Here is a 23,723-nt window from a genome sequence, read left to right as displayed (position 1 = left end):
GGTTTATGATCAAGTCTATCTATGAACAATATTTGATTCTTCTCTGAAATCTTTTATGTACGATTGGTGATCTTTGCAAGTCTGTTCGAATTATCAGTTTGGTTTGGCCTACTAGATTGATCTTTCTTGCAATGGGAGAAGTGCTTAGCTTTGGGTTCAATCTTACGGTGCTCGATCCCAGTGATAGAAAGGGAAACAACATGTATTGTATTGTTGCCATCGAGGATAAAAAGATGGGGTTTTTATCATATTGCTTGAGTTTATCCCTCTACATCATGTCATCTTACCTAATGCGTTACTCTGTTCTTATGAACTTAATACTCTAGATGCATGCTGGATAGCGGTTGATGTGTGGAGTAATACTAGTAGATGCAGGCAGGAGTTGGTCTACTTGTCACGGGCATGATGCCTATATACATGATCATGCCTAGATATTCTCATAATTATTCGCTTTTCTATCAATTGCTCGACAATAATTTGTTCACCCACCGTAATACTTATGCTATCTTGAGAGAAGCCACTAGTGAAACCTATGGCCCCCGGGTCTATTTTCCATCATATAAGTTTTCAATCTATTCTATTTTGCAATCTTTACTTTCAATCTATATCATAAAAAATACCAAAAATATTTATCTTATTATTATTATCTCTATCAGATCTCACTCTCGTAAGTGACCGTGAAGGGCTTGACAACCCATTTATCGCGTTGGTTGCGAGGTTCTTATTTGTTTGTGTAGGTACGAGGGACTTGCGTGTGGCCTCCTACTGGATTGATACCTTGGTTCTCAAAAAACTAATGGAAATACTTACGCTACTTTGCTGCATCACCCTTTCCTCTTCAAGGGAAAACCAACGCAATGCTCAAGAGGTAGCAAGAAGGAATTTTGGCGCCGTTGCCGGGGAGTCTATGCACAAGTCAAGACATACCAAGTACCCATCACAAACTCTTATCCCTCGCATTACATTATTTGCCATTTGCCTCTTGTTTTCCTCTCCCCCACTTCACCCTTGCTGTTTTATTTACCCTCTTTTTCCGTTCCCCTTCTCTTCTCTAGTTCACCTCTTTTTGCTTGTTTCTTGTTTGCCCGTGTGTTGGATTGCTTGCTTGTCACTATGGCTCAAGATAATACTAAATTGTGTGATTTTTCCAACACCAACAATAATGATTTTATTAGTACTCTGATTGCTCCTCTTACAGATGCTGAATCTTGTGAAATTAATGCTGCTTTGCTGAATCTTGTCATGAAAGATCCGTTTTCCGGCCTTCCTAGTGAAGATGTCGCTACCCATCTAAACAACTTTGTTAATCTATGCAATATGCAAAAGAAGAAAGATGTGGATAATGATATTGTTAAACTTAAGCTATTCCCATTTTTGCTTAGAGATCGTGCTAAAACTTGGTTTTCGTCTTTGCCTAAAAATAGTATCGATTCATGAAATAAGTGCAAAGATGCTTTTATCTCTAAGTATTTTCCTCACACTAAGATCATAACTCTTAGAAACGATATTATGAATTTTAAGCAACTTGATCATGAACATGGTGCACAAGCTTGGGAGAGGATGAAATTGATGATACGTAATTGCCCTACACATGGTTTGAATCTTTGGATGATTATACAATTTTTTATGCCGGATTGAACTTTGCTTCTAGAAATATTTTAGATTCGGCCGCGGGAGGCACTTTTATGGAAATCCTTTAGTATAAGCTACTAAACTCCTAGATAATATTATGGTTAATTATTATCAATGGCATACTGAAAGATCTACTAGTAAAAAGGTTCATGCAATAGAAGAAATTAATGTTTTGAGTGGAAAGATGGATGAGCTTATGAAATTGTTTGCTAATAAGAGTGTACCTTCTGATCCTAATGATATGCCTTTGTCTACTTTGATTGAGAATAATAATAAATCTATGGATGTGAATTTTGTTGGTAGGAACAATTTTGGTAATAATGCGTATAGAGGTAATTTTAATCCTAGGCTGTTTCCTAGTAATTCCTCTAATAATTATGGCAATTCCCACAACAATTATTATGGAAATTATAATAAGATGCCCTCTGATTTTGAATCTAATATTAAATAATTTATTAGTTCGCAAAAAAGTTTCAATGCTTTGATTGAAGAAAAATTGTCTAAGATTGATGAGTTGGCTAGGAACGTGGATAGAATATCTCTTGATGTTGATTCTTTGAAACTTAGATCTATTCCACCTAGCATGATATCAATGAGTCTCTCAAAGCTATGAGAATTTCCATTGATGAGTGCAAAGAAAGAACCGCTAGGATGCGTGCTAAAAAAGATTGCTTTGTGAAAGCATGTTCTTCTAGTTTCCATGATAATAATGATGAAGATCTAAAAGTTATTGATGTGTCCACTATTAAATCTTTGTTTTGAAATTTGAATATTGATAATGATGGGACTAGAGATGAGTCAGATTTAGTTAGAAGGCGTCCCAATGATTCAGAGTTTTTAGATCTTGATGCAAAAATTGATAAAAGTGGGATTGGAGAGGTCAAAACTTTACATAGCAATGAACCCACTATCTTGGATTTCAAGGAATTTAATTATGATAATTGCTCTTTGATAGATTGTATTTCCTTGTTGCAATCCGTGCTAAATTCTCCGCATGCTTATAGTCAAAATAAAGCTTTTACTAAACATATCGTTGATGCTTTAATGCAATCTTATGAAGAAAAGCTTGAATTGGAAGTTTCTATCCCAAGAAAACTTTATGATGAGTGGGAACCTACTATTAAAATTAAAACTAAAGATCATGAATTCTTTGCCTTATGTGATTTGGGTGCTAGTGTTTCCACGATTCCTAAAACTTTGTGTGATTTGCTAGGTTTCCGTGAATTTGATGATTGTTCTTTAAACCTGCATCTTGCGGATTCCACCATTAAGAAACCTATGGGAAGAATTAATGATGTTCTTATTGTTGCAAATAGGAATTATGTTCCCATAGATTTCATTGTTCTTGATATTGATTGCAATCCTTCATGTCCTATTATTCTTGGTAGACCTTTCCTTAGATCGATTGGTGCAATTATTGATATGAAAGAAGGGAATATTAGATTCCAATTTCCGTTAAGGAAGGGCATGGAACACTTTCCTAGAAAGAAAATTAAATTACCTTATGAATCTATTCTGAGGGCCACTTATGGATTGCATACCAAAGATGACAATACCTAGATCTATACTTGCTTTTATGCCTAGCTAGGGGCGTTAAACGATAGCGCTTGTTGGGAGGCAACACAATTTTTTTTTGTTCTTTGCTTTTTGGTTCTGTTTAGTAATAAATAATTCATCTATACTCTGTTTAGATGTGGTTTTATGCTTTCGATTAGTTTTTGTGCCAAGTAGAACCTTTGGGAAGACTTGGGGAAAGTCTTTGCGATCTTGCTGTAAAAAACAGAAACTTTAGCGCTCACAAGATTTGCTGCCATTTTTTTACTGGAGAGTGCTATTTAGTTAATTATTTTTGCAGATGATTAGTAGATAAATTCCTCACGTCCGGCAATTTATTTTAGAATTTTTGGGGTTCCAGAAGTATTCGAAACCTACAGATTACTACAGACTGTTCTGTTTTTGACAGATTCTGTTTTTCGTGTGTTGTTTGCTTATTTTGATCAATCTATGGCTAGTAATAACGTTTATGAACCATAGAAAAGTTATAATACAGTAGGCTTAACACAAATATAAATAAATAATGAGTTCATTACAGTACCTTGAAGTGGTGGTTTGTTTTCTTTTACCAACGGAGCTCACGAGATTTTTCTTTTAAGTTTGGTGTTGTGAAGTTTTCAAGTTTTGGGTAAAGATTTGATGGATTATGGAACAAGGAGCGGCAAGAGCCTAAGCTTGGGGATTCCCAAGGCACCCCAAGGTAAAATCCAAGGACAACCAAAAGCCTAAGCTTGGGGATGCCCCGGAAGGCATCCCCTCTTTCGTCTTCGTCCATCGGTAACTTTACTTGGAGCTATAATTTTATTCACCACATGATATGTGTTTTGATTGAAGCGTCTTGTATGATTTGAGTATTTGCTTTTTAGTTTACCACAATCATCCTTGCTGTAAACACCTTTTGGGAGACACACATGAATCGTAATTTATTAGAATACTCTATGTGCTTCACTTATACCTTTTGAGCTAGATAATTTTGTTCTAGTGCTTCGCTTATATCTTTTAGAGCACAGTGGTGGTTTTATTTTATAGAGATTATTGATCTCTCGTGCTTCACTTATATTATTTTGAGAGTCCCTTAGAACATCATGGTAATTTGCTTTGGTTATGAATTTAGTCCTAATATGATAGGCATCCAAGATCGGTATAATAAAAACTTTCATAAGAAGTGCATTGAGTACTAGGAGAAGTTTGATACTTGACAATTGTTTTGAGATATAAAGGTGGTAATATTAGAGTGTGCTAGTTGAGTAGTTGTGAATTTCAGAAATACTTGCATTGAAGTTTGCAAGTCTCGTAGCATGCACGTATGGTGACCGTTGTGTAACAAATTTGAAACATGAGGTGTTATTTGATTGTCTTCCTTATGAGTGGCGGTCGGGGACGAGCGATGGTCTTTTCCTACCAATCTATCCTCCTAGTAGCATGTGCGTAATACTTTGTTTTTGATGACTTGTAGATTTTTGTAATAAGCATGTGAGTTCTTTATGACTGATGTAGAGTCCATGGATTATACGCACTCTCACCCTTCCATCTTTGCTAGCCTCTTCGGTACCATGCATTGCCCTTTCTCACCTTGAGAGTTGGTGCAAACTTCGCCGGTGCATCCAAACCCTATGATATGATACGCTCTGTCAGACATAAACCTCCTTATATCTTCCTCAAAACAGCCACCATACCTACCTATTATGGCATTTCCATAGCCATTCCAAGATATATTGCCATGCAACTTTCCACCTTTCCATTTATCATGACACACATCATCATTGTCATATTGCCTTGCATGATCATGTAGTTGACATCGTATTTGTGGCAAAGCCACCGTTCATAATTTTTCATACATGTCACTCTTGATTCATTGCCTTCCCGGTACACCACCGGAGGCATTCATATAGAGTCATACTTTGTTCTAGTAACGAGTTGTAATCATTGAGTTGTAAATAAATATAAGTGTGATGATCATCATTAATAGAGCATTGTCCCAAATAAAAAAAAGAGAAAGGCCAAAAAAAGGAAGGCCCAAAAAAAGGGCAATGCTACTATCCCTTTTTCCACACATGTGCTTCATATACTAGTGGGAATTTTTCATTATAGAACTTGGCTTGTATATTCCAACAATGGGCTTCCTCAAATGCCCTAGGTCTTCGTGAGCAAGCAAGTTGGATGCACACCCACTTAGTTTCTTTTGTTGAGCTTCCATACATTTATAGCTCTAGTGCATCCGTTGCATGGCAATCCCTACTCCTTGCATTGACATCAATTGATGGGCATCTCCCTAGCCCATTGATTAGCTGCATCGATGTGAGACTTTCTCCTTTTTTGTTTCCTCCACATAACCCCCATCATCATATTCTATTCCACCCATAGTGTTATATCCATGGCTCGCGCTCATGTATTGCGTGAAAGTTGAAAAAAGTTTGAGATTACTAAAGTGTGAAACAATTGCTTGGCTTGTCATCGGGGTTGTGCATGATGAGAGCATTCTTGTGTGACGAAAATGGAGCATGACCAAACTATATGATTTTGTAGGGATGAACATTCTTTTGCCATGTTATTTTGAGAAGATATAATTGCTTAGTTAGTATGCTTGAAGTATTATTATTTTTATGTCAATATTAGACTTTTGTCTTGAATCTTTCGGATCTGAATATTCATGCCACAATAAAGAGAATTACATTGAGAATTATGTTAGGTAGCATTCCACATCAAAAATTATGTTTTTATCATTTACCTACTCGAGGACGAGCAGAAATTAAGCTTTGGGATGCTTGATACGTCTCCAATGTATCTATAATTTTTGGTTGTTCCATGCTATTATATTATGTGTTTTGGATGTTAATGGGCTTTATTTTACACTTCTATATTATTTTTGGGACTAACCTATTAACCCAAGGCCTAGTGCAAATTGCTGCTTTTTTGCCTATTTCAGTGTTTCGCAGAAAAGGAATATCAAACGGAATCCAAACAGAATGAAACTTTTGGGGACGTGATTTTTGGAACAAACGTGATCCAGAGGACTTGGAGTGGATGTCAAGAAACAGACGAGGAGTCCACAAGGCAGGGGGCGCGCCCTCCCCCCTCATGGGCCCCACATGGCTCAACCGACCTACTTCTTCCTCCTATATATACTCATATACCCTAAAAACATCCAGGAGCACGACAAACCCTATTTCCACCACCGCAACCTTCTGTACCCACGAGATCCCATCTTGGGGCCTTTTTTGGAGCTCCACCAGAGGGGGCAACGATCACGGAGGGCCTCTACATTAACTCCATGGCCCCTCCGATGATGTGTGAGTAGTTTACTTCAGACCTTTGGGTCCATAGTTATTAGCTAGATGGCTTCTTCTCTCTCTTTGAATCTCAATACAAAGTTCTCCTCGATCTTCTTGGAGATCTATTCGATGTAACTCTTTTTGCGGTGTGTTTGTCGAGATCCGATGAATTGTAGGTTTATGATCAAGTCTATCTATGAACAATATTTGATTCTTCTCTGAAATCTTTTATGTATGATTGGTGATCTTTGCAAGTCTCTTTGAATTATCAGCTTGGTTTGGCCTACTAGATTGATCGTTCTTGCAATGGGAGAAGTGCTTAGCTTTGGGTTCAATCTTACGGTGCTCGATCCCAGTGACAGAAAGGGAAACGACACGTATTGTATTGTTGCCATCGAGGATAAAAAGATGGGGTTTATATCATATTGCTTGAGTTTATCCCTCTACATCATGTCATCTTACCTAATGCGTTACTCTGTTCTTATGAACTTAATACTCTAGATGCATGCTGGATAGCGGTCAATGTGTGGAGTAATAGTAGTAGATGCAGGCATGAGTCGGTCTACTTGTCACGGGCGTGATGCCTATATACATGATCATGCCTAGATATTCTCATAATTATTCGCTTTTCTATCAATTGCTCGACAGTAATTTGTTCACCCACCGTAATACTTATGCTATCTTGAGAGAAGCTACTAGTGAAACCTATGGCCCCAGGGTCTATTTTCCATCATATAAGTTTCCTATCTATTTTATTTTGCAATCTTTACTTTCAATCTATATCATAAAAATACCAAAAATATTTATCTTATTATTATTATTATTATCTCTATCAGATCTCACTCTCGTAAGTGACCATGAAGGGCTTGAAAACCCCTTTATCGCGTTGGTTGAGAGGTTCTTATTTGTTTGTGTAGGTACGAGGGACTTGCGTGTGGCCTCCTACTGGATTGATACCTTGGTTCTCAAAAACCGAGGGAAATACTTACGCTACTTTGCTGCATCACCCTTTCCTCTTCAAGGGAAAACCAACGCAGTGCTCAAGATGTAGCACTTCCCTTCTTAGGGACACAATGGACAGGACTACCCACTGACTATCAGCAACGGGATAAATTATACCTGCCTCCAGAAGCTTTAGTATTTCTTTTCTTACCACTTCTTTCATCTTAGGATTTAACCGTCGTTGGTGATCAACAACCGGTTTAGCGTCTTTCTCCAATTTTATTTTGTGCTGGCATAGAGTGGAACTAATGCCCTTAATATCATCAAGAGTATATCCAATAGCAGCACAGTGCTTCTTCAGAGTTCTCAATAATTTATTTTCCTCATGCTCTGAAAGGTTAGCACTAATAATAACATGATATATCTCTTTCTCATCAAGATAAGCATATTTAAGAGTATCTGGTAAAGGTTTAAGATCAAACACGACATCACCCTTGGGTGGAGGAGGATCCCCTAGGATTTCAATAGGCAAGTTGTGTTTCAAAACAGGTCCTTTTAAAGAATACTTCATCTATTTCCCTTCTTTCATTCATAAACATATCATTTTCATGGTCTAGCAAATATTGTTCTAAAGGATCACTAGGAGGCACTGCAATAGAAGAAAGACCAATAATTTCATCTTTACTAGGCAATTCTTTATCATGGGGTTGTCTACGAAATTTAGCAAAATTAAATTCATGAGACATATCCCCTAAACCAACAGAAACAATATCCTTATTGCAGTCTATCTTAGCATTAACAGTATTCAAGAAGGGTCTACCAAATATAATGGGACAAAAGTCATCTTGTGGGGACCCAAGAACAAGAAAATCAGCAGGATATTTAACTTTCCCACACAAGACTTCAACATCTCTAACAATCCCAACTGGTGAAATAGTATCTCTATTAGCAAGCTTAATTGTAACATCAATTTCTTCTAACTCAGCAGGTGCAACATCATGCATAATTTCTTTGTATAAGGAATGAGGTATTGCACTTGCACTAGCACCCATATCACATAAGCCATGATAGCAATGATCTCCTATTTTAACAAAAATAACAGGCATGCCTACAACAGGTCTATGTTTATTTTTAGTATCAGGTCTAGCAATACTAGCAACTTCATTACAGAAGTAAATAACATGCCGATCAATATTATTGGCCAAGAGATCTTTAACCATAGCAACACTAGGTTCAAATTTAATTTGCTCAGAGGGAGTAGGTGTTCTAGTATTACTCTTACAAACCATAGTTGAAGCTTTAGCATGATCCTTTATTCTAACAGGGAAAGGTGGTTTCTCAATATAAGCAGTAGGAACAACAGGATCATTATAAGTGATAGTCTTTTCTTCAACTTTAATAGGTTCAACTACTTTTACTTCAACGAGAGGATTATATTTAAACCACTTCTCCTTAGGGAGATCAACATGAGTAGCAAATGATTCACAAAAAGAAGCTACTATCTTAGAGTCAAGTCCATATTTAGTGCTAAATTCACGGAAAGCATCGGTATCCATAAAAGATTTAACACAATCAAACTTCGGTGTTATACCCGACTCCTTACCTTCGTCGAGATCCCAGTCTTCAGAGTTGCGTTTAATTCTTTCCAATAAATCCCATTTGAATTCAATAGTCTTCATCATAAAAGATCCAGTACAAGAAGTATCAGGCATGGAGCGATTATCGAGAGAAAGCCAAGCATAAAAAATTTAATAATAATTTCTCTTGAGAGATCATGATTGGGGCATGAATATAACATCGAATTAATCCTCCCCCAAGCTTGAGCTATGCTTTCTCCTTCGCGAGGCCAAAAATTATATATATAATTACGATCACGATGAACAAGATGCATAGGATAAAACTTCTGATGAAATTCCAATTTCAATCGGTTGTAGTTCCATGATCCCATATCATCACATAGCCTAAACCATGTCAATTCCTCTCCCTTCAAAGATAAAGGGAAGACTTTCTTCTTGATAAAATCCTTGGGCATACCCGCAAGCTTAAATAATCCACAAACTTCATCCACATAGATTAGGTGCAAATCGGGATGTAATGTTCATCACCTGTGAAAGGATTAGCTAGCAATTTCTCTATCATACCCGAAGGAATTTCAAAGAAAACATTTTCAATAGGTTCAGTAGGTTGAGGAGCAACTCTTTGCTCTACTGGTCGGGGTGAAGATACCCCGAACAAGCCCCTCAAAGGATTATGTTCCATAGTAACAAGTGACAGTAAATTTCAGCACACTATATAAAATTTTCCTTACCAAATTCCACCTACCAAAGGCGCTTCATTCCCCGGAAACGGCGCTAGAAAAGAGTCTTGATGACCCACAAGTGTAGGGGATCTATCGTAGCCTTTTCGATAAGTAAGAGTGTTGAACCCAACGAGGAGCAGAAGGAAATGATAAGCGGTTTTCAGCAAGATATTCTCTGCAAGCACTGAAATTATCGGTAACAGATAGTTTTGTGATAAGGTAATTGGTTACGGGTAACAAATAGTAAAAGTAAATAAGGTGCAGCAAGATGGCACAATCCTTTTTTGTAGCAAAGGACAAGCCTGGACAAACTCTTATATAAAGAAAAGCGCTCCCAAGGACACATGGGAATTATCGTCAAGCTAGTTTTCATCACGCTCATATGATTCGCGTTCGGTACTTTGATAATTTGATATGTGGGTGGACCGGTGCTTGGGTTCTACCCTTCCTTTGAAAAGCATCCCACTTATGATTAACCCCTATTGCAAGCATCCGCAACTACAACAGAAGTATTAAAGTAAACCTAACCATAGCATGAAACATATGGATCCAAATCAGCCCCTTACGAAGCAACGCATAAACTAGGGTTTGAGCTTCTGTCACTCTAGCAACCCATGATCTACTTATTACTTCACAAATGCCTTCCTCTAGGCCCAAATAATGGTGAAGTGTCATGTAGTCGACGTTCACATGACACCACTATTGGAAAGACAACATACATCTCATCAAAATATCGAATGAATACCAAATTCACATGACTACTTATAGCAAAACTTCTCCCATGTCCTCAGGAACAAACGTAACTACTCACAAATCATATTCATGTTCATAATCAAAGGGGTATTAATATGCACAATGGATCTGAACATATGATCTTCCACCAAGTAAACCAACTAGCATCAACTACAAGGAGTAATCAACACTACTAGCAACCAACATGTACCAATCTGAGGCTTTGGGACAAAGATTGTATACAAGAGATGAACTAGGGTTTGAGATGGGATGGTGCTGGTGAACATGTTGATGGAGATTGACCCCCTCCCGATGAGAGGATCGTTGGTGATGACGATGGTGATGATTTCCCCCTCTCGGAGGGAAGTTTCCCTGGCAGAAATAGCTGCGCCGGAGCCCTAGATTGGTTCTGCCTCGTGGCGGCGGAGTTTTGTCCCGTGAGCTTGCTTATCATTTTTTCCTCGACGAAAGACTCCATATAGCCAAAGATGGGCATTAGAGGGCCACCAGGGGGCCCACGAGGCAGGGGGCGCGCCTAGGGGTAGGGCGCGCCCCCACCCTCGTGGACGGTGGGTGGCCCCCCTCTGGTATTTCTTTCTCCCAATATTTTTTATATATTTTGAAACGTGCTCCCGTGAAGTTTCAAGACTTTTGGAGTTGTCTAGAATAGGTCTCCAATATTTGCTCCTTTTCCAGCCCAGAATTCCAACTGCCGACATTCCCCCTCTTCATGTAAACCTTGTAAAATAAGAGAGAATAGGAATAAGTATTGTGACATAATGTGTAATAACATCCCATAATGCAATAAATATTGATATAAAAGCATGATGCAAAATGGACGTATCACACCGGTCCGTCGTTGTCGCTCAGCCACTCTGCCGCCATCAGAGGACAGCTCCAGCTGGGAGGCTACACCGCGGCGGCGGCGCAGACCCCGGCGTAGTGTAGTGGGCATGGCGTCCCTGTTGGGTGTGCGTGGAACACCCACCACACGCTCCACTGCCGGTGCCCGTCGGCAGCTGTTCCGGCCACCGTTGCCGCCACACCACCATCGAAAGCCAGAGCCATCTCCCGCTCCACCGCCGCGGCCTGAAGGCGGGAGGTGGCCATCGTGGCCGCCACCCCACTTCCGGCCACCATGGCCCTCATCCGCTCCGCCACCACGACCCGAAGGCGGGAGGTGGTGGTCGTGGCCGCCAGCCCACCGTCGACCACCAGGATCATCACCCGCTTTGCCACCGCCGCCCGAAGGAGGAAGGCGGAGGTGGAGGCCCGCACGTGCGTCAGCGACCTTGTGCACTACATCGAGTTCCTGTGGGAGGAGGAGGAGCGCCTCGTCGAGCATGCAAAGAGCCCTACCACAGTCGTGGTTGCAGCACACACCGACGCAGAGGCGAGGGATCAAGAGATCTATGAGCAGTCCAGCCGCTTCGAGAGAGATCGTTTGGAGCGGCAGTGGGCGTTCGAGCTGGCGAGCGTCGCTGAACGTGCAGTAGCGGCAGGCACCGTATTGCATTTCTCCAGCTCGTCGGCAGGCTCCTCCTCCTCTGCCTCTTACTGAGCGTGCTCGGCAGAGGAGAGGCTGCCGGAAGTAGCACAAAGCCCCTCCATCGTAGTAATAGTATTTAGGGGCTATTTTGTTCAGTTCATCTGACTATAGATGTGTGGTCGAACTGTACAACATACTTAAAATTAGCTAGTATATATAGTTGAACTAGCTATTTCAGTATGTGGTTGGCAACAATTGGGGAAAAGTTTGGTCGGTTCAGCTGTCGAGTTGAACTGTTTGTATAAATTAAGAATGACTGCTTAATCTATGAATGAAATCTATGCTTAATTGCTGAATTTTAGTTGCAAAAATTAGATAGTGCTAGTGATTTCTAGCTGCATATTTTGACAAATCATAGTGTTACAAGGATTGACAAATGGCAATGTTACTAGATCAACAAATGTCAATCTTCCCATTTTGACAAATGGCAACATACCCAATATGAAAGATGTAAATCTTACCAAATTGTTTGTACGTGGTTGCACACGGGTCATCCAAAACAACCGTTTGTGTTGAAGGGATGCACAAATCCTGTGCTGCAGATTTTCCCTCGACTTAAGGGGGAAGACCATAGCTCTCACTTTGCACACGGGTGTTCTATCTAAAACATTTGCGATCAAGAGCTGCACAAATCGTGCTAGGCACATTTTCCCTTGGCTTCCTGGGGAAATTGTCGGTTTTGCATACGGGTGTTCTAACTAAAATGTTTGCGACGAGTGTTTTATATTTAAAAACTGTATTAAATTGTGGCTTGGGCGCCACTAATGTAGAGGATGTGAGCAAGGCGGATGGCCATGGAAGTCAAAAGGCTCGCTTCCCGATGAGCCTGCGTGGTGTACAACTCGCTCACTTCCCGGTGAGCCTCCGCATTGGAGTACAGCTCTCACGCCTTCCGTTTAGTCAAGCACTCAAGCACCTGTCCGCACGACACCTCCTAGCCATTAAAAGAGTGAGGTGTGGCGTCACGTGAATGGTTCACAGAACGCACACAAATTAAATTATACAAAATGTTTGAGATGTTACAATGGCAGCTATTTGTTTAAAAATGCCTTTGTTGGCTGTTATTCAAGTGCGCCTTCTCTCAAAATGGACACGAAAATACCACAACATGTCGGGTGCCATTCCATTATATCATGCCAAGTTTCATGAATTTCAGACGAGTTTTGGATTTACTAGAATTTAAAAACAAAGTATCTCAACGTTTTGCCGGCAATCAACAGTGCCCTGGTGTTTGAAATTTATTCCCATTTCTTGCATGGCACCTAAGCATGCCCCAAAGGACACATATTTGATTTTTCAACCAATTTATATGCATTGGAGTTTGTGCATGTAGTTCAAATTTGAATTGTGCACATGAAATGCCTAGAAAACTCAGTTAATATATAAAAATATCCAAACAAACAATAAAAAATTCCAAAATTAAACACAACACTCCTGTTGTTCTATGTTGACACTAGAATTTTTTTGAAAGCAATAAGAGGCAACGGATATCGTTTCGTCCCCAGAGGTGGCACGTTCCCTATCGAAACCATCATGCTTGTTGTGAGAAACTCTGGTTTGTGAGAAGCTTATACCCAAACCTGCCCTAAATGGGACAAATTTTTTACCACGACATGTTGATGCCGCTCCATGATAGCATGCCAAGTTTCATGAATTTCAGACGAGTTTTGGATTCACTAGAATTTAAAAACCAGGTATCTCAATGTTTGTGGCCGAATGACGGTGGCAGTGTGTTTGAAATTCATTCCCATTTCTTGCATGGGACCTAAGCTGCAACCAAGGACACATATTTGTTTTTTCAACTAGTTTATATGCACTGGAGAATGTGCATGTAGTTCAAATTTGAATTATGCACATAAAATGCCTGGAAACCCCAGTTAATGTATAAAAATGTCCAAACGAGCCCCAAAAAAATTCCTAAAATAAACACAACACTCCTTTTGTTCTATGTTGACACTAGAATTTTTTTGAAAGCAATAAGAGGCAACGGATATGGTTTCGTCCCCAAAGGTGGCACATTCCCTACCGAGACCATCACGCTTGTTGTGGGAAGCTCTGGTTTGTGAGAAGTTTATACCCAAACCAGCCCCAAATGGGACAAAAATTTTACCATGACATGTTGATGCCGCTCCATGATAGCATGCCAAGTTTCATGAATTTCAGATGAGTTTTAGATTTACTAGAATTTAAAAATAGGTATCTCAATGTTTGCGGCCGAGTCACGGTGGCAGGGTGTTTAAAATTCATTCCCATTGCTTGCATGGGACCTAAGCATGCAAGCAAGGACACATATTTGATTTTTCAACCAGTGTATATGCACTGGAGAATGTGCATGTAGTTCAAATTTGAATTATGCACATAAAATGCCTGGAAATATAAAATGTCCAAACGAACCCCGAAAAATTCCTAAATTAAACACAACACTCCTGTTGTTCTATGTTGACACTAGAAATTTTTTGAACGCAATAAGAGGCAACGGATATCATTTCGTCCCCAAAGGTGGCACGTTCCCTACCGAAATCATCACGCTTGTTGTGAGAAGCTCCGGTTTGTGAGAAGCTTATACCCAAACCTGCCCCAAATGGGACAATTATTTTACCATGGCATGTTGATGCCGCTCCATGATAGCATGCCAAGTTTCATGAATTTTAGACGAGTTTTGGAATTACTAGAATTTAAAAACCAGGTATCTAATGGTTTGCGGCCGAGTGACGGTGGTAGGGTGTTTGAAATTCATTCCCATTTCTTGAATGGGACCTAAGCATGCAACCAAGGACACATATTTGATTGTTCAACCAGTTTATATGCACTGGAGAATGTGCACATAGTTCAAATTTGAATTATGCACATAAAATGCCTGGAAAACCCAGTTAATGTATAAAAATGTTCAAACGAACCCCGAAAAATTCCTAAACTAAACACAACACTCCTGTTGTTCTATGTTGACACTAGAATTTTTTTGAAATCAATAAGAGGCAACGGATATCATTTCGTCCCCAAAGGTGGCACGTTCCCTACCGAAACCATCATGCTTGTTGTGAGAAGCTCTGGTTTGTGAGAATCTTATACCCAAACCTGCCCCAAAAGGGACAAAATCTTTACCACAACATGTTGATGCCGCTCCATGATAGCATGCCAAGTTTCATGAATTTCAGACGAGTTTTGGATTTACTAGAATTTAAAGAACAGGTTTTTCAAAGTTTGCGACCGAGTGACGGTGGATGGGTGTTTGAAATTCACTCCCATTTCTTGCATGGGACCTAAGGATGCAACCAAGGACACATATTTGATTTTTCAACCAGTTTATATGCACTAGAGAATGTGCATGTAGTTCAAATTTGAACTATGCACATAAAATGCATGGGAAACCCAGTTAATGTATAAAAATGTCCAAACGAACCCCGAAAAATTCCAAAAATAAGCACAACACTCCTGTTGTTCTATGTTGACAATAGAAATTTTTTGAACGCAATAAGATGCAACGGATATCATTTCATCCCAAAAGGTGGCACGTTCCCTACCTAAACCATCATGCTTGTTGTGAGAAGCTCTGGTTTGTGAGAAGCTTATACCTAAACCTACCCAAAATGGGACAAATTTTTTTTACCATGGCATGTTGATGCCGCTCCATGATAGCATGCCAAGTTTCATGAATTTCAGACGAGTTTTGAATTTACTAGAATTTAAAAACCAGCTATCTCAATGTTTGCACCGAGTGATGGTGGCAGGAGATACGTCGCCAATGTATATATAATTTTTGATTGTTCCATGGTATTATATTATCAATCTTGGATGTTTTATAATCATTTTATAGTCATTTTATATCACTTTTGGTACTAACCTATTGACATAGTGCCAAGTGTCAGTTCCTGTTTTTTCCGTGTTTTTTACATCGTAGAAAATCAATATTAGACGGAGTCCAAATGCCATGAAACTTTACGGAGAATTTTTATGGGCCAGAAGGAACACAATGGGCCCTGGTTGCGCCTGGGGGTGCCCCGAGGGGGCACAACCCACCAAGGCGCGCAAGGAGGCCTAGGCGGGCCCTGGTGAGTTGTGCCCACCTCGGGTGCCCCCCGGACCGCCTCTTTGCTCTACAAATACCCCAAAAATCCTAGAACCCTAGAGGAGTCGACGAAATATTCATCCAGCCGCCACAGAGTCTAGAACCACCAGATCCAATCTAGACACCATCTCGGATGGGGTTCACCACCTCCATTGGTGTCTCTCCGATCATGCGTGAGCAGTTCTTTGTAGACCTTCGGGTCCGTAGTTAGTAGCTAGATGGCTTCATCTCTCTCTCTTGATTCTCAATATAATGGTCTCTTGGAGATCCATATGATGTAACACTTTTGCGGTGTGTTTGTTGGGATCGATGAACTTTGAGTTTATGATCAGATCTATCTTTTTATATCCATGAAAGTATTTGAGTTTCTTTGATCTCTTTTATGCATGATCTCTTATAGCCTCGTATTTATTCTCTGATATTTGGGTTTTGTTTGGCCAACTTGATCTATTTATCTTGCAATGGGAAGAGGTTCTTTGTAGTGGCTTCGATCTTACGGTGCTTGATCCTAGTGACCGAAAGCGAAACGACACGTATGTATCGTTGCTACTAAGGATAAAACGATGGGGTATATCTCTACATAGATAGATCTTGTCTACATCATGTCATCGTTCTTATTGCATTACTATGTTTCTCCATGAACTTAATACACTAGATGCATGCTGGATAGCGGTCGATTTGTGGAGTAATAGTAGTAGATGTAGGCAGGAGTCGGTCTACGAATCTAACGTGATGCCTATATAATTATCATTGCCTGGATATCATCATAATTATTTGAAGTTCTATCAATTTCCCAACAATAATTTGTTCACCCATCGCTTTGCTATTTTTTCTCGAGAGAAGCCACTAGTGAAACCTATCTCTATATATTATTTAAAGTCTTCTTTCTCATATTATTTGCCTTTGCAATCTATTTTTATTTGCTTTTATTTTCAGATCTATTAATCCAAAAAATCAAAAATACTTTGCTGCACTTTATTTTATTTGTGATCTATTTATTCAATCTATTACAACTTTCTCCCATCACACACCAATTTCTGGCACCGTTAGTCGAAAGGGATTGACAACCCCTTTAACACGTCGGGTTGCGAGGGTTTGTTATCTGTGTGCAGGGGATGTTTATGTTGTGTTGCTTGGTTCTCCTACTGGTTCGAAAAACTTGGTTTCATATATGAGGGAAGTACCTACCGTTGCTGTGCTGCATCATCCCTTCCTCTTTGGGGAAATACCGACGTAGCTTCAAGCGACATCAAAAGGAATTTCTGGCGCCATTGCCAGGGAGGATCTTCACATATACCAGGTTCCTAATCACAAATCTCATCTCCTTGCAATTTACATTATTTTCCATTTGCCTCTAGTTTTCCTCTCCCTCACTTCACAAAAATTTGCCGTTTTATTCGCCTCTCTTTTTTGTTCGCCGTTTTCTTGCCAGATCTGTTTTTGAGTGAAATCTTGTTGTGTGGTCATCATGACTCAAGAGAACACCAAGTTATGTGATTTCTCAAATACCAACAACACTGATTTTATTGGCACTCCGCTTGCTCCTCCTGCCACTAGTGCGGAGACTTGTGATATTAATATTGCTTTGTTGAATCTTGTTATGAAAGACCAATTTTCCGGTACTCCTAATGACGATGCCACGTCCCATATTAATACCTTCATGGAATTATGCGACATGCAAAAGAAAAAAGATGTGGACAACGATGTGGTCAAGATGAAATTATTTCCGTTTTCCTTGCGTGATTCTACAAAAATTTGGTTCTCTTCTTTGCCTCGCAATAGTATCGATTCTTGGAATAAGTGCAAAGATGCTTTTATCACTAAGTATTCTCCTCCCACAAAAATTATTTCCCTTAGAACCCAGATCATGAATTTCAAGCAACTTGAACATGAGCATGTTGCACAGTCTTTGGAAATGATGAAAATGATGCTAAGGAATTGGCCAACTCATGGGTTAAATCTTTGGACGATCATACAAAAAATTGATGCGGGGTTGAATTTTGTTTCTCGTAATCTTTTAGATTTATGGAAATTACTTTGGGTGAAGCTACCAAATTTCTTGATAATATTATGGCAAATTATTCGCAATGGCATACCGAAAGAGCTCCTACTAGTAAAACGTTAATTTGGTTGAAGAAATTTCTTCTTTGAGTGAAAAAGTTGATGTTCTTGTGAAATTGGTTGCTAGTAGAAGTGATCCTATTGATCTTAATGATATGCCTTTGTCTACTTTGATTGAGCAAAATAGTGATACCACAGATGTGAATTTTATCTCTCGAAATAATTTCAATAACAATGCTTATAGAGGTAATTTTAATCCTAGGCCTTTTCCTAGTAATTCCTCTAATAATTATGGTAATTCCTATGGAAATCAATCTTATAATAATAATAGGAACACCTCTGATCTTGAGAATAATATTAAAGAATTTATCAACACTCAAAAAGTTTTCAACACTTCTGTAGAACAAAAGTTGAGTAAGATTGATGATTTGTCTAGAAGTATTGATATAATTGCTCATGATGTGGAAAATCTCAAGATGAAATTTTTTGTGCCTAAAGTATATGAATCAATTAAAACTCTTTATGTTTCTATGGATGAAATTAAGAAAAGAACCGCTATGCTTAGAGCTAAAAGAGAATTTTTAGAAAAAGCATTTTCTAGTGATTTCTTTCAGAAAAGTGATGAAGATCTTAAAATGATTGGTGTTTCTTATATTGAATTCCCTGTTTAGTAAAGCTAATATTGATGAAAAAGGGACTTGAGAAGAGTCAACTTTAGGTAGAAGACGTCCCAATATTTCGGAGGGTGAAAATCTTGTTGAGAAAATTGATGAAAGTGGGTTTGGAGAGGTCAAAACTTTAACTAGTGATGTGCCCACTCTTTTAGATTACAAAGACTTTAATTATGATAGTTGCTCTTTGATAGATTGTATTTCTTTGTTGCAATCCATGATAAATTCACCCCATGCTTATGAACAAAATAAAGCTTTTACTAAACATATTGTTGATGCCATGATGAAACTCTTGAAGAAAAATTGGAATTAGAAGTTTCAATTCCTAGAAAATTGCATGATGAATGGGAACCTACTATCAAAGTCAAGACTAAAAATTATGAGTGTTTTGCTTTGTGTGACTTGAGTGCTAGTGTTTCTACAATTCCGAAATCTTTATGTGATGTGCTTGGTCTTACCGGTCTTGAATCATGCTCTTTGAATTTGCACTTGGCAGATTTTACTATTAAAAAGCCTATGGGAAGAATTAATGATGTTCTTATTCTTGCAAATAGGAATTATGTGCCCATATATTTTATTGTTCTTGATATTGATTGCAATCCGTCTTGTCCAATTATTCTTGGTAGACCATTTTTACGCAATACCGGTGCCGTGATTGATATGAAAGAAGGAAATATTAAGTTCCAATTTCCTTTGAGGAAGGGTATGGAACACTTTCCTAGAACAAGAATTAGGCCACCATATTAATCAATCATGAGGGCATCTTATGGATCTCGAACCAAAGATGACAAAACTTAGATCCTTGCTTTATGCCTTGCTAAGGGCGTAAAACTATAGCACTTGTTGGGAGGCAACCCAATGAATAAATTTTATATTTGTTTTTTTGTTTCCTGTTTTTATGTGTTAGCACAATTATGCTACTATTATGATTGTGTTTTTTATGTTTTAATTAGTGTTTGTGCCAAGTAAAGCCTTTAGGATCTTCTTGGGTGATAGTTGTTTGATCTTGCTGAATAAACATAAACTTTTACGCTCACGAAATTAATTTTCATTTTTACCAGAGAGCGATAAAATATCCATTCCACTTGCAGTATATCAATATACAAATTGCTCAGGTCGTCGTTATTTTTCAGATTTTTTGGAGTTACAGAAGTATTCTAAATAGTCAGATTGCTATAGACTGTTCTGTTTTGACAGATTCTATTTTCTTTGTGTTTTGTGCTTATTTTGATGGCTCTATGGTTTTCTTTGATGAGTTTTTGCCATAGAAAAATTGGAATATAGTATATATAATACAAAAACAAAATATGAATTGATTTGATACAATACTTATAGTAGTGGTTTATTATTCTTATACTAACAGATCTCACGAAAGTTTTGTTGAGTTTTGTGTGATTGAAGTTTTCAAGTTTTGGGTTATCTTACGATGGATGAAGGAAGGATGGAAGAGCCTAAGCTTGGGGATGCCCCGGCATCCCAAGCTATTATCCAAAAATGAGCAACCAACTAAGCTTGGGGATGCCCCTGAGTGGCATCCCCGCTTTCTTCCAACGATCATCGGTATTTTACTCGAAACTATATTTGTATTCGTCACATGATATGTGTTTTGCTTGGAGCATCTTGTATGATATGAGTCTTTCCTGATTTTATTTTGCATTTTAAGTCATAAATCCTTACTGGACACACCTATTTGAGAGAGCCAAAATTATGTCATGACTTGTTAGAATTGCTCTCTATGCTTCACTTAAATTTTTATGAGCAATGGACTTTCTCTAGTGCTTCACTTATATCTTTTTGAGCACGGTGTGCTTTAGTATTTTTGAATAAATGCTATCTTGCTTCACTTAGATTTATTTGAGAGTTAGTAAAATTTTCAAGAAATTCTCTCTTGCTTCACTTAAATTAATTTGAGAGAAATATATTTTATGCTCATGATCTTCACTTATATTTGTTTGAGCTTGTCAAAAGCAACTTATGAAAATTAGTCCCAAAGTGATAGATATCCAAGAAGGATATAATAAAAACTTTCATGAAGATCATTGGAAAAAATAAACTTGATTCTTAGTAATAGTTTTGAGATATGATGATGTGATATGTCAGTCATCTTGATGAGTAATTATGATTTATTAAGAATATTGGTGTTAAGGTTTGTGATTCCCTATGCAAGTACGAAAGTGAATAATCATGCAATGAAATTACATCATACTTGCGGTGCATTATTCGGTGTTATTTATGCTTAATGCTTGCTTATGAGATTATTTGTTTCTTGGTTGGTCGCTTCTCAATCTTTTGCTAGCCTCCACTTTGCACTAAGTATGATCACTACTTGTGCATCCAAAAACCTTTAAACCAGTTTTGCCACATGAGTCCACTATATCTACCTATATGCGGTATTCTTTTGCCGTTCTAAGAAAATTTGCATGTGCCATCTCTAATTTTAAAAATAAACTTCTCTTTTGTGTGTTTGTTTCGCTCGCGGAGCGATGAGGGGTGGCTAATATTTTCCATGCTAGATGTGTTATTCTCTAGATGAGTGTTTATTCACTTGTCATTGCACGAGAGTAAGTCAAAGATATTAGGGATGCCCAGTCCCGAAATGCAAAAAAATGAATTTACTTTATGTTGTCAAATAATAAATTCCTTGGAAAGTGTTGGTATGGAGGGCACCCGTGGATACAGTTAGCCATGGAAAGTGAAAGTATGTTGGAAAAAGGAATAAACTTTATTTTCTGTTTGGGAACCGCCCATGGTATATCTATGCATGGAAAGTATTGGGAACTCTAAGTTGTTTTCGTTGATGGGATGGATACACCTCCCAAAATGTTTTTATCTCTAAGTTTTTTGCTTTGAGCTCTGGCACCTCTACAAATGCCTACTTCCCTCTGTGAAGGGCCTTTCTTTTACTTTATGCAATTTTTATTTTGAATTTGAGTCTCCATCTTCTCTTATAAAAGCACCAACTAGGAGGCAATATGATCGTACTTAAGTATTGGGTGTAGCTAATATTCGAGTGTGTTTCATGAATGGATCAATGTTTGAGCATGATGGGCTAGGGATAACTTATTTTAGCGCTGATATTTTGAAAGACATGGTTGCTTGTTGATATGCTTGAGTATCTAAATTATCATGTCAAAACTAGACTATTGCTTTGAACAACTAAAAGTCCAAATGCCTGATACATCTCCAACGTATCTACTTTTTCTCATGCTTTTCCTCTTGTTTTGGACTCTAATTTGCATGATTTGAATGAAACTAACCCCGGACTGACGCTGTTTTCAACAGAACTACCATGGTGTTGTTTTTGTGCATAAATAAAAGTTCTCGGAATGGAACGAAACTTTTTGAGGATTTCTGGAGCCAAGACCCACCGGAGAGGGGCCCCTAGGTGGGCACAACCCACAAGGGCGTGCCCCCCTCTCTTGGCATGCCCAGGTGGGTTGTACCCACCTGGTGTCCCCGCTGACCACCATCATACTATAAATTCACATATTTCCAAAAAAATCAGGAAGAAAGATTTATCACGATCCACGAGATGGAGCCGCCGCCAGGCCCTGTTCTTCCTCAGGAGGGCAGATCTGGAGTCTGTTGGGGGCTCCAGAGAGGGGGATCTTCGTTCTTCGTCATCACCAACCCTTATCCATCGCCAATTCCATGATGCTTCCCACCGGGAGTGAGTAATTCCTTCGTAGGCTCGCTGGTCGGTGAGGAGTTGGATGAGATTCATCATGTAATCGAGTTAGTTTTGTTAGGGCCTGATCCCTAGTATCCACTATGTTCTTAGATTGATGTTGCTATGACTTTGCTATGCTTAATGCTTGTCACTTTGGGCCCGGGTGCCATGATTTCAGATCTGAACCGTTTATGAATTCATCATTATATCCATGTTTTAGAACCGATCTTGCAAGTTATAGTCACCTACTACGGTTATGATCTGGCAACCCCGAAGTGACAACAACCAGGCCCACTCCCGGTGATGACCGTAGTTTGAGGAGTTCATGTATTCATTATGTGTTAATGCTTTGTTGTGGTTCTCTATTAAAAGGAGGCCTTAATATCCCTTAGTTTCCAATATGGACCCGCTGCCACGGGAGCATAGGACAAAAGATGTCATGCAAGTTCTTTTAATAAAGCACGTATGACAATTTACGGAATACATGCCTACATTATGTCGATGAACTGGAGCTAGTGCAGTATCGCCCTAGGTTATAACTGTCACATGATGAATATCATCCAACAAGTCACTGATCCAATGCCTACAAATTACTGCTATCATTGTTACTGTTACCATTACTACTGTCACTACTATCAAAACTATCAAACTACTTTGCTACTGATCATATTGCTGCAGATAATTAATCTCCAGGTGTGGTTGAATTGACAACTCAGCTGCTAATACCTTCAAATATTCTTTGGCTCCCCTTGTGTTGAATCTATAAATTTGGGTTGAATACTCTACCCGCTAAAACTGTTGCGATCCCCTATACTTGTGGGTTATCAATGTCCATGCCATAAACAAAAGGAATATGATATGACATGATAGACATCATTCCACACCAAAAATTCCGTTTTTATCACTTACCTACTTGAGGACGAGTAGGAGTTAAGCTTGGGGATGCCGATATGTCTCCAACGTATCTAAAAATTTTGATTGTTCCATGCTGTTATATTATCAATCTTGGATGTTTTATAATCATTTTATATCATTTTTGGTACTAACCTATTGACATAGTGCCCAAGTGGCAGTTCCTGTTTTTCTGTGTTTTTTTACATCGCAGAAAATCAATATCAGACGGAGTCCAAATGCCACGAAATTTGATGGAGAATTTTTATGGGCCAGAGGAACACAATGGGCCCTGCCTGCGTCTGGGGGGTGCCCCGAGGTGGGCACAACCCCCCAGGGCGCACCAGGAGGCCCAGGCGTGCCCTGGTGGGTTGTGCCCACCTC

The sequence above is a fragment of the Triticum dicoccoides genome, chromosome 1A (assembly GCF_002162155.2).
Source record: "Triticum dicoccoides isolate Atlit2015 ecotype Zavitan chromosome 1A, WEW_v2.0, whole genome shotgun sequence".
NCBI lineage: Eukaryota > Viridiplantae > Streptophyta > Magnoliopsida > Poales > Poaceae > Triticum > Triticum dicoccoides.
The sequence above is the reverse complement of the archived record's forward strand: the minus strand, read 5'-3'. Positions refer to the sequence as shown.